This window comes from Zonotrichia albicollis, chromosome 1 (assembly GCF_047830755.1).
Source record: "Zonotrichia albicollis isolate bZonAlb1 chromosome 1, bZonAlb1.hap1, whole genome shotgun sequence".
Taxonomy (NCBI): domain Eukaryota; kingdom Metazoa; phylum Chordata; class Aves; order Passeriformes; family Passerellidae; genus Zonotrichia; species Zonotrichia albicollis.
In genome coordinates this window covers 135467689-135486688 of record NC_133819.1, presented here as the reverse complement: position 1 = coordinate 135486688, position 19000 = coordinate 135467689, and the positions used below count along the sequence as shown (strand labels likewise).

The 19000-nt window shown below is 40.3% G+C and overlaps 2 long non-coding RNA genes across 2 annotated transcripts in view; one reads left to right on the top strand and one right to left on the bottom strand.

Annotated features, from left to right (window-relative positions):
• Nucleotides 1-7344: 7344 nt before the first annotated feature.
• LOC141731250 (uncharacterized) overlaps nucleotides 7345-19000 on the bottom strand; it is a 42101-nt gene continuing 30445 nt past the window's right edge. The window contains exon 3 of the long non-coding RNA XR_012583291.1: nucleotides 7345-7768. This is a non-coding gene — a long non-coding RNA (uncharacterized LOC141731250). The remainder of the gene's footprint in view (nucleotides 7769-19000) is intronic.
• LOC141731251 (uncharacterized) overlaps nucleotides 11098-19000 on the top strand; it is a 50604-nt gene continuing 42701 nt past the window's right edge. The window contains exon 1 of the long non-coding RNA XR_012583294.1: nucleotides 11098-11721. This is a non-coding gene — a long non-coding RNA (uncharacterized LOC141731251). The remainder of the gene's footprint in view (nucleotides 11722-19000) is intronic.

Below are 19000 nucleotides of genomic sequence, written 5' to 3'. Positions count from 1 at the left end.
CCAAGATAATGTTTAATGTATTTTACTGCTAAGTCCCTGGCTGACTATGAGATTCAAAAGAGCCTTAGGGATGGCCTAAGTCATACCAGTAGAAAGCAGTTTGGGATGACCTAACTCATGCCAGGAAAAGCAGCTGTCCTTGCCCACCTGCCACAACCCCATAACACCTTGACCCTGTGAGGTGTTGTGCAGCTGCTGCTACAGCCAAAGCTGCTCCTGCCTCAAGGAGACCTCCAGCTGTTGCCTTGAGTGTTCTCCACACACAGACTGCCTGGGGATGGGCTGCAGGTCACTGGACCCAAAGCTATCAATGAGAGCCTGATCCAGTGTTTACTAAGATCAGTTTTTATCCTTGATTTTCAGTGAGTTTCAGTGGGATTTTTAGTGGCTTCTGTTGCTATAGGACAGACTTGATCTTTATTTTCTTTTTGTTGGGATTTTTCTCCTGTTCCACTGTTTGGATAATGTATATTTGTATGCAATTCCAAGCAAGTTCAGCAGAGTTTAATTGTCTAGCAAGTACTTATCTGGGATGTTAGTGCTACTAATAGTGGTGGTAGTTACTAAAGCTTTCAGAGATCTGCCTTGTGAGACATTTTACTAGAAGACAGCTGGAAATTTAGGATCCTAATTTAAAAGTTTGCCTGCCTCTTTGGAGGATTTTAGAGTTCCTATAGAGTATTTAGGACATTTGCATTCTGGAGAACTCAGACTGTGTAGTTTACAGGGCAGTATGCGTGCTTTAGCCAAGCATTTGCTCTGCAGTGGGAGGAGAGCTGGGTGTGTGTCAGTGGTCCCTGTTCCCAGAGTCTTCACTTCCTGAACACTGACTTCTTTTTTTCTGCAAAGAAACTTGAGCTGACAGCTGAAAGGAAAAATAGTACACCCACAGGTCCTGCTGTGCTGGTGAGAGGGGGAGCAGGGCTGTGGGGAGCGCTCCGGGGCACTCCTGCCCTGCAGTCCGGACACATCCACAGCACACTGCTCTGCTGGGAGGAAAAGCTGATTGCGTGACCAAAGGCATTGAAAACTTAGGGGTACATTAGATGTGATGGGATCCATGTTGAGTGGTTTGGTGGGTCAATGCCCTGGCTGCAGAATGAGAGACAGATCTTCCTCTCTGATTTCTTTGCATCATCTGAGCTGAACTCAATGCTCTTTAAGAAGAGCATGAATCATGAGAAACACAACCTGTGTCCCAGAGTAGTTATGCAGGATGATCGCATACTGTTAATTTGTAACTAGGAAATGCAGTGTTCTTCATAAAGGTTGAATTAAAAGCATAAACCATAGTCTTTTCTTGTTTGGGTTCACAGCACAGGCCTATCCCATACAATCTGTGTGCTGCAAGGGTCTGCCACAACATAACAGTTGCTTGAAAAAGTACTAATTTTAGCAAAGCTACAGAATATGAAGTTGTTTAATAAGTAGCTTCAACCTTTTGTAAGTAATGGAAAAACTTGTGTTATCTCATTCCAAATTCTTTTATTACAGTTATAGGTCAACCCAAACAACTTCAAAGCCATAAAATTACACTGTGAGAGTCTCAAAGGGTAATATGGAAAAAACAATAAATAAAGCAAACAATATTATAAGGTGAACAGGTTCATCTTCCAACTGTGCTGAACTCAAAACTAGCTCAGCAAAAATAATGTAAGTGCCATTGTAATAAAAATTTCAGTCACTGAATGCTGCTGCACAGAATTGTGAGTCCTTGGTATGGACAAAACTATGTGTGATCAATTATTACTGCAACTAGAAGTCTACAGAAGCAGGCATGTAACTCTGTTTACTTTTTCCACGCAAATACCCTAACTATAATTCAGCTGTAAAGTCCATTCTTATGCACAGCTCTCATTAAAGATCAGTGCCTGGCTGTCCTGTATATCAAAGGGAGAGTAACTCTTCTATGTGCTATTTATCTCCCAAATTAAATGAACTCTTGTTACATAGATTTTTGCATCCTTCTATTTTTAACTTTTATTCTATGTTTTGTATTTCCATCTTATCTTCTTTCTTATCTACAGATTAAAATATGTGTTTGACTTTTTAAGAATATAGAATATTTCACTGTGCAGGTAGACTATAGAGCACTGTTTTCCATCCCCCTGATCTATTAAAAAAATAGATTATTTAAAAAAAAGTTCTTTAGAAATTTAAATAATTTACTTTATAGATGAGTTCAAAATTAGAAAAGAGAAATTTAATAAGGAATCCCTTTTTAAATTCTCTTAGGCATATTACTTTTGAAGGGAATTGACAGCTTCTTCTAAGTAGCTCCTGGAAATGATTGCAGCATCTGATAAGCACAGCGGCTTCTTGGAACCATGTAAATGATACATTAAACAGCATTTTATTTTGTTTTATTTCAAAATTCAATCCATTCAACATGCCTGCACTCAAGTTCAATATTAGAAGCTTTCCTTGTAACAATTAATAACATAACCACTTATCAAAATTGTCCAAGGTTTGCAGTAAAATTATGATTAGAAGGTTTGATATAAAAGCTGGACCCTTTTCTGAGCAAAGATCAGGGCCTCACCTCATGATTGTGGAAAGAAATGACATTTACAACAGCCAGAGAATGGAAAATGTTAGCAAGTTAAAGCAAACAGAAGCTAAACGTTAGGCTTTCACAACACAACAGTGCAGTGTGTCCAAGCTGTTATCAGTTTACAACTTTAGCCTCACAGTCCTCTTTCCAAACTCACTGAGTTCTTTGTTACTTTTTGATTGAGATCGACCTGGATTGCTCAGCCATTCCCACCGTCCCTCGTGCCGCTCTGCTGCTGTGGGAGCCAGCAGAAATGTAAGGGCTGTGCAGACCAACCTGCTGCAGCATTCCTCATCACTGAATGGCAGTATTTAGTACCTTCATGGAAAGGTTTTGAGGAGCTTGCTTTCCCTTCTCAGTTAAAGACTAGCTGTGGCCACCAGCAGGGCTGCCATTTTGACCAAGTGGAAGCAAAGTAAATCAGGAAAAGTTCATCCTATATTTAAATGGCTCTGAACTAAGCAAAAACAATGAAATTTTGCACTCAATCATACAGGAAAAAATATCACTCATACTTCAATTGATCTCTGTGCTTTCAGGGCACAAACCTACTTGCCCAGTGGTTTTGTCTTGGTCTCACCAATTGCAGCACAAGACTGACCTCAGCTCCAGGTTTCTAGTCCCACGTCAGTTTGTATGAGAATCATAGGGACACTTCCAGACAGCCTCTTGTCTTCCACAGTCCCACCAGCAGGATTTTTACACAGGTTTTCTTTATATTCCACCAGCAGTCATAGGGCTCTTCACATGAACATTGGGAATCCTACACATTCAGGTGCTTGGGCTGGCTCTCAGATGCCAGTTTGTCTGCAGTGAACCTATCCCAGACCTGCTGGGAATGAGAATAATGCCCAGAGGCTTCCCACAACTTTTCAGCAACCTCTCACTGCCTGTATCAATCACTCAGTTTCAAAATTACTATTTTGAAATGTCTTTCCTTCTGCCTCTCAACATACCCCTACTCTTCCCACTGCCTGGAGGAAGGTAAGGAAGTACTTGCTTCTGTGCCATGAAAAAGCATGGAAAAGGCAAAAGTGACAGATAAAAGCTGTACTCTCAAAATGAGTGTGAAACAGCCTGAAACAATGTATGAATCTGTGGCCAGAATAGACAGAGGAAAATATCCCAGAAAGCCACAAAAAAAAAAAAAAAAAAAAAAAAAAAAAAAAAAAAACCAACAAAAAAACCAGCTGAGAAATAGTGGAACTTGTGAGCCTTAACATCAGCACTGCTGCAGCCTGACAGAGCCTGAGTTAGATCTGAAGGAGGACCCAAGAAAGGATTATTATTCTCCCTCCACCTGTATGAGGGGGTGTCTCAATGCAGCCATAGCTAAGAAGATGAACTGTTCTGATGCAGACAGCTCCAGTAGCTTCTCTTGAAGTCATTCTAAAGGACAGACTAAAGGACAGACTAAGGGTGAGACACACCAGAAAGTACATATTTGTTCTGGCAGTGAGCTCCATTCAAATCCTGCATTTAGATAATGGAGCATATGCTTGACTGACCAAAATCTTGCACCGTGGGTACCTCACATTCTTTAGAGCAGGCTTATTCTGATTTGCCATTCTTATGCCATTCTGATTTGCCAAACTTTATTGTTCCCTTTATTTCATTATTATTCTATATGCCTTTTGGGGTGGCACTTTTCCTCTTCTCTGTGATATTCTCTAGTGTAAAGATAAGTGGAGGAATTAAGACTGTTTCACATGGCTGCTCTTCAGATTCTGAAACACATAGAGCCTTTGAGAAAAGTTTCCTAACTTCAGTGAGCCTTTCCAGTGCTGTTTCTAAAGACTTAGAACAGTCTCTTTCACCATACATTTTCCATTGACCAGCCAGGTTCCTAGAGTAGGATCAATCTTTCATCTGTATAGTTAATGTTTCTAGTAACATGAAAATGTATTTTTAAATTCAGCAAGCTGCATCTTCCCTGGGTGCCAGGGCAGGACTTTTTTAGTTCACAATGCACATGTTTGTCTGGCTTGCTGATGCTTTGCATGTTGATATAAAAGCCATAATACTTCTCCAGTTTCTTGCACAGGACTCATATTCTTCTCTTTTGCTACACATACAGCTTCAAGGTCATTTGTTCTTAAAACTAATGTACAAAGCAGATACAATTCAAGAAAGTGGGAGGAGGCTTTGGTTTCACAGGAGGCACAGTGGGCAGGCTGGATTCTTTAGGCAACAGAGTTGGCGGAAGCTTTCTTCATGGTCACTTCTTCATGGGGAGAGCACCAGTAATTGCAATTCATGATCTCTCTCTCTCCTTATCATTGAAAGACACTAAAGCACAAGCAAACAGCAATAGGGTGCTGCTTAACTCTTGGCAACCAGAAAGTATCTGTAACTTGCATGTTGAAGGCATGGCCCAGGAAATCCCACCAGAGGTGACCCCCATGGAGCAGCCCGAGTTCAAGCAGGATCTTTGCACAGAGCTAAGTGAATGCCCGATGTGATTTTCTGTTCTTGGAACCAGAGTTGTTAAGAAGTGCTACAAAACAAGTAAAAACATAACACTCCACAGCTCGGTTTTTCAAGTGGATCTTTCTTTCTCCTAAGAGGAGGAAAGTTTGGCAAGAGAATAATACATATTGTTTGGTCAAATTGCCTGATAAAGGTAATACAGTTTAGAGATATGTAGCTGTCTCCAAAGTCTATATCTAGGCACCTGTGAACACACTGTATGACCTTCCAAAACTCAAATACACACAGATCCTACTAAACATTAGAAGCAGCAGATGCTCACCATCATTTCTTGAAGGCTTTTTCCTGAAGTGGTAAAGATTATCATCCTTATCAGTTTTAGGATTTCTGTGGTGTGTACTGTAGATCAAGATAGAAGAAAGTGAATTTCCTAAGTGGAATAATATTTTTTTTTAATCAGGACCATAACTACTTTATGATTACAACTGCAAGGACCATTGGAACACAGATTTGTGCCTGAAAGTTCTTCATATTTAGGTATCTGATGTTTCATTTAACTCCATTGAGTTCAAGCTATAAGTTTGGAGCACTGAAAGAGTAGAGATGAAATGTAGTGACTAGTCTAAGATAAAACTAGTTGGATCAGATATAGTTAACTTGAATTGCTTGTGAAGATCTATTTTAAACTTAAGATTAACAAGTTTGTGTTGCTGCAGGCATCGCACTCTCAGACTGGTTAACACCAGTTGCTCTCCCGGACATGCTCCCCAGATTAACCAGGCATGAAGTAACAGAACCTAAATATAGGTTTCTATTTTTGTTAGAAGGCATTGTCCTTACCAGGTAAAATTTCTCATTCCTTCTCTTAGTAGCATATATAGTTTTTATACAGTCACTTTCTTTAGAGCAGAGGCAAAGCAGCTATAGAGTGATCACTGATAAGTGTTTGACATTGGCAAATAAAAGTATCTGGATCCATCAAAGGGAATTTGGTGCAATTGTTTTAGTAGCTCTCCTTAATCATGAAGTCTTTCTAATGCCTTTAAGTATGTGGTGTTTATGAAAGTATGACTTAAATCACTGCTCATGCAAATGCTGTTAGCTGTCAGGGAGTGCTAGTCTGGGAGATGTACCTTGGCTTCAGCCTCCACCATCAGCTTTCCTGGTTTGTCTGTTGTTTTATTTTTCTATTTCACTTTGGACCTGAATTCTTTTTTAAGAAAACATTTGTGCATTTGGGTATAATTCAGAATATTCTGGAGTCTTTTTTTATTTTGTTAGTTTGTGGGGAAAAAAAAAAGACAACAAAAACTTTCAAATGTGTTAATTTCTGTGGTGTTAGAAAACAAGAAAATTAGTTGCTCATTTTCATTTTTTTTCCCCCTCAAGATGTTAGAAGACGATAAGAAGAGAGGTGCTTTAAGTTTTAGCAGGAAATACCCTTGTTTTACCAGCTCCTGCAGTCTTGGCTCAGTAAGGCACCTCGTTACCAGTACCAGGTCACCATGCCCAAGAAATCTCACACCACTGGGAGGAGTCCCAAGTGCTCTTGTCCAAACACTCCCCTAGCTCAGCTTTGTATCACCCACACAAAGCAGCCCTAACATCAGATTAACTGGCCTCCAGATGATCCCCAGCTTGGGGTGACCCTTGGTACTGAGAAAAATCAGTGTGCCATGGCACCTCTGTGGACCAAGGCAGCTGGGTAGGTGAGAAAATTACTCTCAGTAATTAGAGAAATCCTTCAGCATCTCTAATGACCAGGTCAGGACATACAGGGAAGATTAAGAAGAGGGTGAACACCCAGGTCAGAGGGCATAAAAGCTGCCTAAGTGCTTCCTTATTGAAGTGATGAGCAGCACCACGTCTCTGCAGCTATATATTTGTGTTAATGCATTGAAGCCTAATTTTTTTTCACTGCATGATACTCCACATTTTCTGTTGGATTAGTGACTGACCTGCTTGAAAATGAGTTGGGCATTTTCTTGTTCCCACCTGTGCTTAAAAAAACGAGTGGTTCTGGGAGGGAAAGCCAACTCCTGCAGAATAGAGATAATAATCTGATAAAGGAAGGCTATTCAGAAAAAAGCAGTAAGTGGGAATCACTTCTAAGTTGCTGTTATTTGTATTTTCTTGATATTTGTAGCTTCAAGACCTGTAGGATCTGTATTCAAGATTTTTTTTGGCAGGTAAATATTCCTCCAAAACTGATTCATCTTCATTTGTATGTAGACAAAGCTTAGAAATACTTTGTTTTACAAGGTATTAGTACAAATGTGGCCTGCGGAGCAAGAGTCTGACCCAGAAGAAAAGAATCCCATTTTCTCTAGAGGAATTTGAGTGAAGCTTGAAATGCATTTGTATTGAAAATGTTGTGCAGATTTGTCCCAGGTGTGCAGATTTGTTTCTAAAGGTATTTCTTATGTTTCTTAAAACCATCCAAGACACTATTTCATATCTAGTTCACTTGGGTAATATGAAATGCAAGAAAGGATTAATCAGTCTTCTAAGATACATGACATAGAGTTCATTATTTACATGTTAGACATAAGAAGTTCCAGTTTGTTTAATACAGGGTGGAATAAATTTTTATTGTATCAGTTAACTTCTTGCTGGTGACCTGCATCTGATGAAGGACACAGAACTCTTTCCATGCCGGTTCTGCTTGCTCAAACCCTGTTACCAAGGGTTGTGTGGTGACAGCTGGGTATGGCATAGATGTGACAAATTGTCTTTATCCACAGGAATCTCTTGTCTTTCATTTCTTCTGCATAACCTAAAAATCTAAAAGGCATTTGACTCTATGACTCACATTTGAAAATAAGTATATAAAGAGCACAGGTACATTTTTTCAATGAATATTTTCCCATTTTCATGGGTGATTCAGAGCTAAATAACCAAGGAATGCAAGTCGTGCTTTTACTGATGTGTAGAGTGGATGACCATAAGGCAACCATCAAGCTGGGACACATGGGTCGTCTGCCTCAATTCTCTCTTCACAGGTTGTCAGGTCTTCTCCTGAATGTCAGATATTAAATCCTAGTGCTGCTTTTCCCAGGCTTGTGACACCTGCTAGTGCAGCCCTAGATGTCTTTATTTCTGTTTCCCTCAAATCCCTCTTTCTTTGCAGAGTGGTATGTTGAGCTCAGGAGAGGAGAATCCTTCTAGAACTGCAGTTGCTCCAGATTTCAGTGGACTGCAATTCTTGTGAACCCTGGAGAGGAGTCTATCTTAGTCCAGGATTTGTACCTCTCCCCTTTCTCTGTAAAGAGCAGTCTTACCCTCTTCTTTCTGCCCATGAGTCAGCACATGGTGGGGTACTTCAGGCTGGGGTTCTCTCCCATCCTGCCCTTGCAGCTGTTTGACACTGAATTGTGTAGCTGCATGTTCCCTTGTCCAAAGAGAAGGAGTACTGTTCTGTGACTGCCCCATTCTTAAGTGTTCTTTACACTGTAAGAGGAGACATAACTATTCTGAGGAGAAATGCTCTAAAATACCCCATTGTCACATCATGCAGCCAGCATTTAGGGACTGTGAGTAACACCCTTGAGGCCTGGGCGGCCCCAGCCAGACTGAGCACTTTGGAAATTTCCACTTGGTTCCTAAGAATCTTCCTCCCTGCCTTGGTCCAGCTCCCAAGTCAGGAGGCAAAGGTCAGAACAAATGGCCCCAACATTTACTGGTGGAATAGATGGGTTTTGCTAGGTCTGAGGACTGTCTCTCAACAAAATACCGGCCCATTAAGAATTGTATACTTACAGTATGTAAAACTTAGAAATTTGCCATCTCAGAGTATTTTGCTGCCTAAGTAGGAGCATGCCTAAGTAGGAGCATGATAAAACACACTGTTTTACTTTTATGGTCAATAAAGTAAAGCCTGTTCTCAGATGCAGGGCTCTTAAGTGGCTGTCCATTGCTAACATGAGACTTTAGACAGATTTTATCCTTCTGACGTTCAGTGGAACAAATATCCTGTAGTTTGCAGATAAGGATCACTCCAGGCTCGGTTTCAGTTTGACACAGTTGTTTCAAAATTCACCTTGGGTATATTTTTTCCCTTCCACTTTATCTAAAAAACTAATCAGCCTGGCTAATGAATTAAAGGGGTCAGAGGAATCAATGGTCCTTATTTGCATTAATTTAAATTAATACATACCTGTTTTATTGAATAAGGAGAGACAGGTCTGGTGTTCATAAATAACTGATAGAGAATGAACACAATTCAGTAAAAATATTCTGCCTCTCTTGTTATGAACATACACTGAAAATATAAGTAGTTTTTAAGTTAAAAAGACTTATCATGTGAAAGTGATCTCTGGACAGGTAAATGGTGCAATTGAAAGGAAGGATGATTGAATAGCTGAGGTCCTGCTGCTAGACTTAGGAGGTCTGGACTCAGTGCTCCCTGAACCGACTCCCTGAATGGCTCTGGGAGCTCTTTGGATCTCTGGTGCTTCAATTCCCCATTCATGAATTTTCTTTCTTGGAGCAGTATGGTGAAAATGAATACCTGAGAAGCTAAGGATGTCAGATTTTCAGTTGTGCAATATGGTAAGAATAGGAGACCAATACAAAAGAGAAAAGGTCAGTCTCTTCTGAATGGATTAAAGAAATGTAGTGGGAAAACTGGAAGGGCTGACAATGCTTTTTTGTTAAAGTCCCTCTTGTTTTCCCATGACATGCTAAGCTAGCGCTGTAATATGGAAGTCTATAAGAAACCTTTTGTGAAAGCACAAGGTTTGTTTCCAAAACTGCATGGTCCCTAATCACTCTTGAGACCTCTGGAAAATTGCACTACATTCTTCTGGAAATTATTATATGTATTTAGGTAATGAACTTTCTTGACTGACTGCAGGCTGCAGAGTCCAAAAGACTCGTGACTATTCCTGTAATATTTGCTCAGAAGAAAAATGTTCTGAATTTAGGTCCCACTTCTGCTAAAGCATACTTGCTTTTCATTGCAAGGACAGGGGATGTCAGCTGGCAGGACTCTTAGAGTCAGTGAGATGGCTCAGATGTGAAACAAAACTTTTCTGAGCAAGTTCCCTCTGTGCAAAAGAAATGGAAGTTCAATGCCACACAGTTCAGTGCCATGCAAAGAAACCTGACCCATTCCAGTGGCTCCAGCTGGGACCAGGGGAGCTGGATAAGCTGTGGCAGCCAGTGTGAAGTGCTGCACTAGCACAGCCCCAGTGGGGCAAAATGGGTTCATTTGCAGTAAATACTAAAGTAAATACTAAAGGTGAAACATTTTATGCAACCAACACATTCTAGTTCCTGAAAAGTTATAAAAATTAACTCCTCAGATTTTCTGTGGTGATCCTTTATTGAAAATTACTTTATATAAGTGCCATAGTAACTCTTAGGTGCCTTATTTCTCATATAAACTTCATCAGCCCTTAGAGAGAAAATATTTGTTCTCCTCTTCCATGCAAAAATGAATGGCTTTTATGTCAGGGAGGAGATGCTTTTTTTGCAGGCCACAAAGAAGCATAGACAGGGCCCTCATGCTCAGAGTTCAACCCTGTTAGGACAAAAGCAGGAGCTAAATGCATCTCAGACAGCTGCAGACACCGACAGGGGAAGCAGATCCCCATCAGAGGTTTGAATGAAAGGGCTGTGTCATGATCAGTTTAGAAAAGAAACAAACTTCAGCAAGATTCACAAGCACTGTGGCACCAGTTCAGCCTTAACCAGCACCCAGTGTAACTCCTGCAGTCAGGAGAGGATTGCCTGGTATGACACCAGTTCCTGAGAGGCCACCTCCATCTCCCTGAGGACCTCAGTGCTTGCCTGTATGGGAGGAAATTTTGAGCGAACGTTTGCCAAAACCTCTTTGGAGCTTTTCTGCTTTGCTGACTTAGGTGGCTTTCCCCTGGGCTACCAGTTTTCTCTATCTCTTTAGAAATGCTGGTCTATTTCCAGCCTGTGTAAGCCAGGCAGGCTCCCTCTCAGGGCCGTACTTGGAGGGCTAGAGGAGAGCTCTCTAAGATCCCTCGTGTTTCTAGCCCTTCGTTGGTATTCATAACAATAGTTCAAAACTGAAGGCATTCAGGTCTTTTCTGTCTATAGAAAAAGAAATGAAACAAATATTTAACTTGATTTAACAGCAGGGTAGGAAGGAATGTTCCACAGAGCACCATGATGTTCCTATTGACTTTCTCTGTTCATCACACTTTTGAATCTCTTCCCTCTTATTTGGTGAAAATGTAAGGATAAATCTCCTCAAGATCTTTTTATCTCTGCAACAAGTTCTGGTTTTAACAGGAGTAATTTTCAGGGTACTAGAGAGAGAAGAGGGAACATTGGACCTTGGGGACACATTTCCATAGGGTAATGCTATTGAGCTGCTTGATTTGTGCACAGCATTCTGCCTTGGGATTAAGGCTAGGAAGGCATTTGGAAAACTACCTGCTCGCTCAAGTTATTTGGTTGAAGTGTGCTCACAAAGTACCCATTTGTGTTTATAACTGCTCTGTGCAGAATTTTGGCAGATGTTGTGCTGTTAGCTGAAATATGGCCCTTTGTTTTCCTTAATGATCAAGAGCTGTTAATACTATGCTGTGTTTCTGATGTCTTTTTGTTGGTCAGTACCCTCCCTCCTTGCTCCATCAGAAGCAGGAATGGAAGCAGTGACAGCAGACCATTGCAACTCCCACTCATCTGATGTTACAGGCTGGAAAAGTGAGAAGATGTCTGGGAGGAAGAGCCATTTTCTTTTAATCAATTATTAACTGGTAAGTCACTCCAGCTAATCTTTGCTCAGCTGAGTGAACCTTGTGAGCAGGTTTCTGAGCAGACCAGGCTTAGATGAAACCAAGTGCTAGAAAAATAATATTCTGGGCAAACCTACTGAAAAAATTAGGAAGACGACAAACTGTGGAGAAAATGAGAGCATGTCTACTTAGATTTATAGACATGTTCTCATCCTAAGCATCATAAAGCTCTTTAGAAACCTAGAAATACACACAGTGTGTGAGGACTGTTTTGCTTTACCCCTAGAAACAATAAGTGAATGAAAGAGAATTTCTATTACCACACATGGTAGCACTGCAGTGAAGAACACCCTATCTAGCAGCAGGTTATGTTGGCCAAATATAACTACCTAGTACCAGCTTGGCACAGTGTTGTTACTAGGACAGCTATTTTTACTGGGAGTGATATAACACCTGTAGCTAGTAGATGTTGTCAAAACATTGATGATGTCTTCATCACCACAGTACCCCTTAAAATGGAGAAGTGCAGAGATGCAGTACAGAAATAAAGCCCTCATTTAAGCTCTTATTTTTTCCCAGGGAAAAAATGCAAAGCTACTAATTTTTTTTTTAATTTTTCCTCACAATAAACACCAATTTTCCTCACAATGAGCACTAATTTTTAATATGATAAAAAGAAAGGCATCTCCAGTTTAGTAGTCACACAAGCTAGGTATTATAACAAAGATCATGAAAAGGTGCATATAGTTTAAGGGAATAGGGTCAAAGTTTTGGATTTGCAATGACATTGGAAGTGAAGCAAGCATGATCCAGATTAAGGTATATCATAGTAAGCACCCATGTTGACCTGCTGGAAAAAGTAATTACTGTAGGTTTTCTGTTTAAAGCTGATATATGATCTCTATTTCTGATTCATGGTTGACAAGACACACAAACCTGGTCACCTTTTAACACCAGGAAGACTTTTTATGGCTCTGCAATTGCAGCTTTCTTGGAAGAAGCCCTCTGGGACCTCAGATTACCAGACATATTGCAACAGTGTGCTAGAGTTTAAATGGAGACCTGAAGTAAACAAAGACCAAACATTTGTTAGAAGTGATTAAATGTTCTCAGAACACTATTTTCTTAAAAAAATGCATCTGAGTATAATTGTTATAGTTGTCTTTAAAAGAGAACTTACTCTAAGCCACAGAGGTGTATCGTTAATGAACAGCAAATTAATCAAAACATTCTTCTGATAATGTGCTTTTCATCAACTTACATAAGCATTACTTTCAGCAAAGAATTTGCTAATGAGTTTCCTGCCACAGGAGGACTTACTTAACAGAAAAAAAATTGAACGATGCACAGAGAGAACTATGTGAGGGTATAATGATTCTAAATTATCAGGGTTATTCAGATGCAGTCCTCAGAGCGGCTCCAGTGGGAGCTGTCACTTCTATACATTAAAAAACCCTGCTTTATGTGCTTTTTATTTACTTTAATGCACTATTTTGGATCAGAAGAGTGTTTTGAAACAAATGTCTCTGCTCATGCTTTGGTTCCTGTAATGTATTTGAAACTTGAACTGGATTCCTTTTGCATGAAAGTAAAGGGGAAAATGCTCTCTAGTAGTGTAGCTAATGCATTGCAACCACAAACAGGTCTTCAGTCTGTGGGACTGGACTAGAACTGTTCTGGAGAAAAAGGGAAAACAAAACCCTGTGGGAGGTACTGTGTGGATGTTTGGTTCTCAGACTCTTTCCTTGTATAAATCTACTACTGATCCACAAAATTAAATAAACCGATGGATGTTGTATCATCAATTCTTGCTGAACCAAACTGAAAAAGCTGCTGTTTGATTTTGTGTGTCATTTTACAAGTTTTCTTCTAATCCAGTCATGTTCTAGTCCATTCCTGTGTACAATCAACAGTCCTGCTTAGTGAAATGCGAAGGATAGCATTTGGCAATCACACTAAAGTAAAAAAGGTTTCAAAGGTCTTGCTGCAGAGTATCTGAAATGCCGTGGAGTCCATACACACAGCTTTATTTGACCTTGGCTGCCTTGTTAATGCAAGTAGGAATAACATTTTTAGTGCTGATCCCCTGCTGAGTTCTCTGGGCTGCAATGCATGCACCTTATATGTACAGGTAAGGTGGTACAGGGGGATCCTAGCAGTACTGCTTTCAGAGAGGAGAAATGGAGTTTGCATGAAGAAGAGACCCAAACTAAGAGACTGGAGAGGGATTTGAATGTGTGATTAACGGACCAAGAGACAGCATTCATAAAAGACTAAAGCTGTTTGGTTACTAGAGTTCTGTAGTTACTTTCTGTATTATTTGATAATGTGTGGGTCAACCCTTTTGTCTACTGAAGCTGTTACAAATAATCCACCTGGCAGCAGAAGGACAGAGCCAGGGTCCATCAGAAATGAGCAGTTCCCTGACAGGCAAATACATAAACTCTACATGCATAAACTCTAATGCACTCACCACTGCCCTGGTGGTAATATATCAATCTCTGTTTTAGATTTGTGTGTCTCTGTATATAAATGAAAGTGAAACCAATGTATATTTCAGTAGTACTAGTAGAATGATAAATTTTAGAAAAATTCTAAGCATGTGTATGTCTTCACAGTGAAAATTCTTCAGATTTTTGATAGGATGGGCTTTGGCTAATACCACTCTGTGATGCATTTATATGCCTGAGATAATAGTCTAGGTTTTCAAACTGCAGATGGAGGTGAAACAAGTGTCTCTTTTCAAGTTAATTTCACTTCCAAGCCATCTCCGTAGTGCTACTAATGAATTTCTGTCTCTATGTATATGATATTTCTGAATGTCTATCACCAGGGTACCCAAATGTCATTATAAATTTAATGAACAGCTGCTGCCCATTAAAAGTAAGTGTAACTTCTATTGCTTAAATTAAACTAGTTTAAAGTAAAATGAGCATTTAGGTTAGGCAGGTTTTGCTGCTATTTATATCCAAAAGTTGAATTTCTCCCAGACTTAGGGCTAGTTTCAAATTGCATTTTTTTCTGCCACTGTTATTTTGACAGGAAAAAAAAAGCTCCATAAATTTGTATCTAAACTGCATCTCAGTTCTGGTCATTTCTAAAATATAAGTAATCATGGCTGAGGATTGAATGATATTAGATGAGGAACTTTTGGCATTTGCTTTTTATATTGTCAATTGAAGATATTATGCTGAGGTTAATTGGGCCATTCAGTCGTGCTCTGCCACTTTGTCTTTCCTGAAAGGATTCAGTTAGATGGCTTGCTAAAATTCCTATTATCTCTGTAACAAATCTTGGTTTTACTACTGCTGGTCTAAGAGCAGAGGAAAAAGATTGGGGCAGTTTCAGAGTATAAATAATTTGTGTCTTTGATGCTCTTTTAAATACTCCATTACCAGAGTTCACAGGGGTGTCCAGAGCCAAACTTTGTCAGGACAAACATACCAGGACAATTGTAAACTCTCTGCCAGGTAACTAATAGCAGCAGAAAAGGCCAGGTTCAGTGTGTCTGGGACTGCTCTTCACGAGTGACTGAGCAAGGTTCAGTCTCAAATCACAGAGCAGTGCCCTGTGCTGGCAGAACATCTAACTGCTAGCTCTCTCTGATTGTAGAAAATCTGTTTGTTAGGGTGCAGAAAATGGACATAATTGTAGGGAAATAGAGAGGCATATCACACATGCACAAATATTGACAGCATCTGCAAGTCAAGAGGAAATGATGTTGTAAATAAGCCATTTAGCATCCTTCCTCTTCACCAATGAGTATCTCTTATCACTCCACTTTGGATATCAACCCCACCCTCTCCTCAGCTTAGCTCTGCAAAGAGCAGCTCTGTGAAGGTCTCTTTGCCTGTCTCAGGTCCTCAGGGAGCTTTTTCAATCCAGCTGTGAGCTGCTGCTCCACAGTGATTCAGCTGCATGAAGAGGCTGAGAAAGCAGGACTTGACAGTAGAATCCACTGAGTGATGCTTTCCATCCCACTTTGACACATGCTGAGGGAGAAACTTTTTAGTAGAACCTGTTCACATAGGACAAGGGGTAATGGATTTAATCTAAAGGAGGATCTATTTAAACTTGAAAAAGAAGAATTTTTTACAATGAGCCACTGAAAGACATTGCCCAGACAAGTGGTAGATGCCCAATCACTAGAAACATTCAAGGCCAGGTTGGCCAGCCCTGTCCAGCCCAAAGTATTCTATGAATCTATGATTCAAGGACTTCTGGGCAGCCTATTGAATCCTGCTTAATACTGACCTTGAGGTGTTACAAGTAAGTGTAAGGCACTTCAGAGATTTAAGTACATTTTTCTGCCTCATAATGTAATTGATCTTCTTCAAACCTCCAGAAAGGTTTGAAAAATATGGCAGTATTTTTCACATTGCAGTAGCTGCAGTGGTGTGAAACATTAATCAATTCTACATGATTTTTAATTAATGGTCTTCAGCCTCTATGAGTGTACAGTGGGAGTAGTTTTCATTTGTGCTCTACTACAGTATTTGCCTTCCTTTAAGAAAACATGAACAGTCTAAGTCTGTAACACTGCTCAACATGAAGACTGAGTTCTTAACTTTTAAAGCAAAACTACAGTTAACTCTGTGGATCTGCAAAACCCTCAGTCAGGGAAGTGACATTCAGAAGTTCTTGTCTGAATGCTGATTCATTAGGAATCCCATTTGAGAAAAGTTAGTCATTTAAAGAGCACAGGATGTCTCCACATCCCTCCCAAAAAGTAGAATTAGGATAGTAGAGATGTCATCATCAAACAGAACAAGAGCTGTTAAAACAGCAGTGATCTGCTTAACAAAAAAGCAATACAGTAGAATTATGAGTGCATGTAAATTACTTCTTGCTGAGGACACAAGTTACTGGAAACTCCTTTTTAAGGTATATTATGCTTTATCTTGGACAAGTGTATTGCTTCAATTAGGTAGTTTGCTCTTTAACTTGGAAGCATGAGGTGCCTGGACAGTATTATTAGAGCTAGCTGTATTCTCAGGGCCCTGCTGCGCAGTCAGCAGGAATAATTTCACTATTCTCATTTATGAGCCTTTGGAGCCATAAACACCTCCCAGCTTTTCATGGGGAGCCCTGTAACTGAATAAGCAGCAAGTTCATTAGCAGTCTGGTTGCACAGAGGGAGCAAGAGAGAGTGTACTCCTACAGAAAACCATATACCTTCCATGTACTAGCTGGTGCAGCCTTCTAATGAGGACTGACAGAAAATTCCTGCTTCACCACCATGTGAAAAAATTCAAGGAATTCAAATTCAAATCCAAATTCAAAGATAAGCAGAATCAACCAAAGTTTTTCTTCCCCTTTAAACATACAGATGTGTATATAACTAACCCTTTGTCCCTTAACTGGTTCACACCCAGTTCCTGTTAGCAATACTTAAACTGCAACAAGATAATGCTTTAACTTCTGTAAGATGTTCCTTTCCATGTGGATGGAGAGTGACATCACAAATTCCATGACCATAGCTGGCCCCAGATCTGACAGTCTCAGCTGGAGCTCAGAGTTGAAGCCAAACCTCTTAGCTCAGAGATGGGTCTTTCTGCATCAGAGTTGATGGGGACTGGTGGGTCTGCCTGCACAGGAGCAGACCCTGATGTTAATATTCAGAGGCTAAGTGCAAGATGCTGGTCATCTCTACCATATCCCTATGAGTGTTAAATTTCATTGATATTATGAGAAGTGTATTAGAGGATTAAATGTCTTGCATCTTCATCTCTGCAGAATTTTCTGCTGCCTGGCTGTGGGATGGTGTGAGGAACTGTCATATGTGACAGGTTAATAGAAACAGATTTTTACATGCATGAGACCTCCACAAGCGTGTGGTGGGAGGGAGCAGTGCATGAAGCTTTTTATCAAACCTCTTGCAAGGCAGACAACTCGTGATCTTAAATGCACAACTTCTTCATATTCATTGTGTAAATCTGACACGACCCAATTCTATGGGAACATTAGCAGGGAAACACAAACCTTCACTGAGTAAATGTGCATCTGGCTTCCTTGCAAGTGCCATCTTTTTTCTTCATTCATGCATTCATTAATTCCTTGTTAGACCATGGAGAAGCATTCCTCAGCAGCAGAGATGAAGGGACAAGACAGTTATTCCTCTTGTCCTAATGAACATATACAGTTGAATGATTTTAAAGTCTAGTGGTTTAAATTCAGTTTGTCTCTCCATACAAAGTCTCTTGAAGGAAAGAGATAGAAAAACAGGAAGGATTTCACCATGAAAGTAAGAATTCCCAGTTCTACAGCTGGGACAGAGACATGCTGAAGCCACACATACTCTCTGTGGACCTTTAAAGAATGGTTTTTCCACTGGCCAGCAGCTAACAGAGCTCCCTGTAGTGTCTGTTCTGTCCAATGGGGTCAGGAAAAGTCACTGGACAGTAAAATCTTATTATATACTGCACTAGGCTGTTAAAACTGTCCCCATTGCAGCTCAGGCTAGCTGCCACTCTTCCATACAGTTTCCATGAAATCTGAGGCCCAGTGCAAGCTGGGGACTATTGCCCACACACGGTTTGTCTTGGAGGCTGTTTAACACCATGGTCACAGTCTGTTTGGTGATAAAGAAATGGCATAACTCTAGTGTAAACAGAGCCGGCTGGAGGGCAATACATCTTTCAATCTCTGTTAGAAGATGAGTGGTTAAACTTTAAGATGTGCTCTTCTCCTGGCGTAATAAATTGTGTTCCTGCTTCTGAAAAAGTCGTAGTGGTTCGGTTTTGGGAAGAGTGGTTGAAGTGCTGAGTTTGTCACTGGGAACAATTTTGTGGAGCACTTTATGGGTGTTAAAACTCAGCTGTCCAGAGGGTACGTGCAGATGAGAAATGGGCACTATGGCCCCAGATATAAGAGAAAATTGGAAGAATTTCTTCAGGAAAAAGACAAAGGCTGATACCAGAGAGGGTGAGTAGGAGGCCTGAAAGGAGTTGAAAGTGCAGGGACATCTGGCTTTGCTGAAACAGCAATCAGACTCTGACTTGTGATTAGCTCATCAGCTGTGTTATTTGTGCAAGTCACAGGAACCCAGGAGTGCATGGGAGGCTGCCCTCCTCCTCAGGAGTTTTCCACACTAATGTTAGCACAGGCAGACCTTGATCCTGGGCAGCACAACATGAGCAAGGCATCAAGGAACACAGCTAGACCCTTACTTAGAATGTTTAGAACCTTTTTTAGAATCTTATGTAGACTCTTACATAGAGTGTGCATGATATGGCTCCCTAAATTCTTATTGAGAAATAAATCAGAAGGTGACTGAGACCACTTTGGAATAATCAAGTAG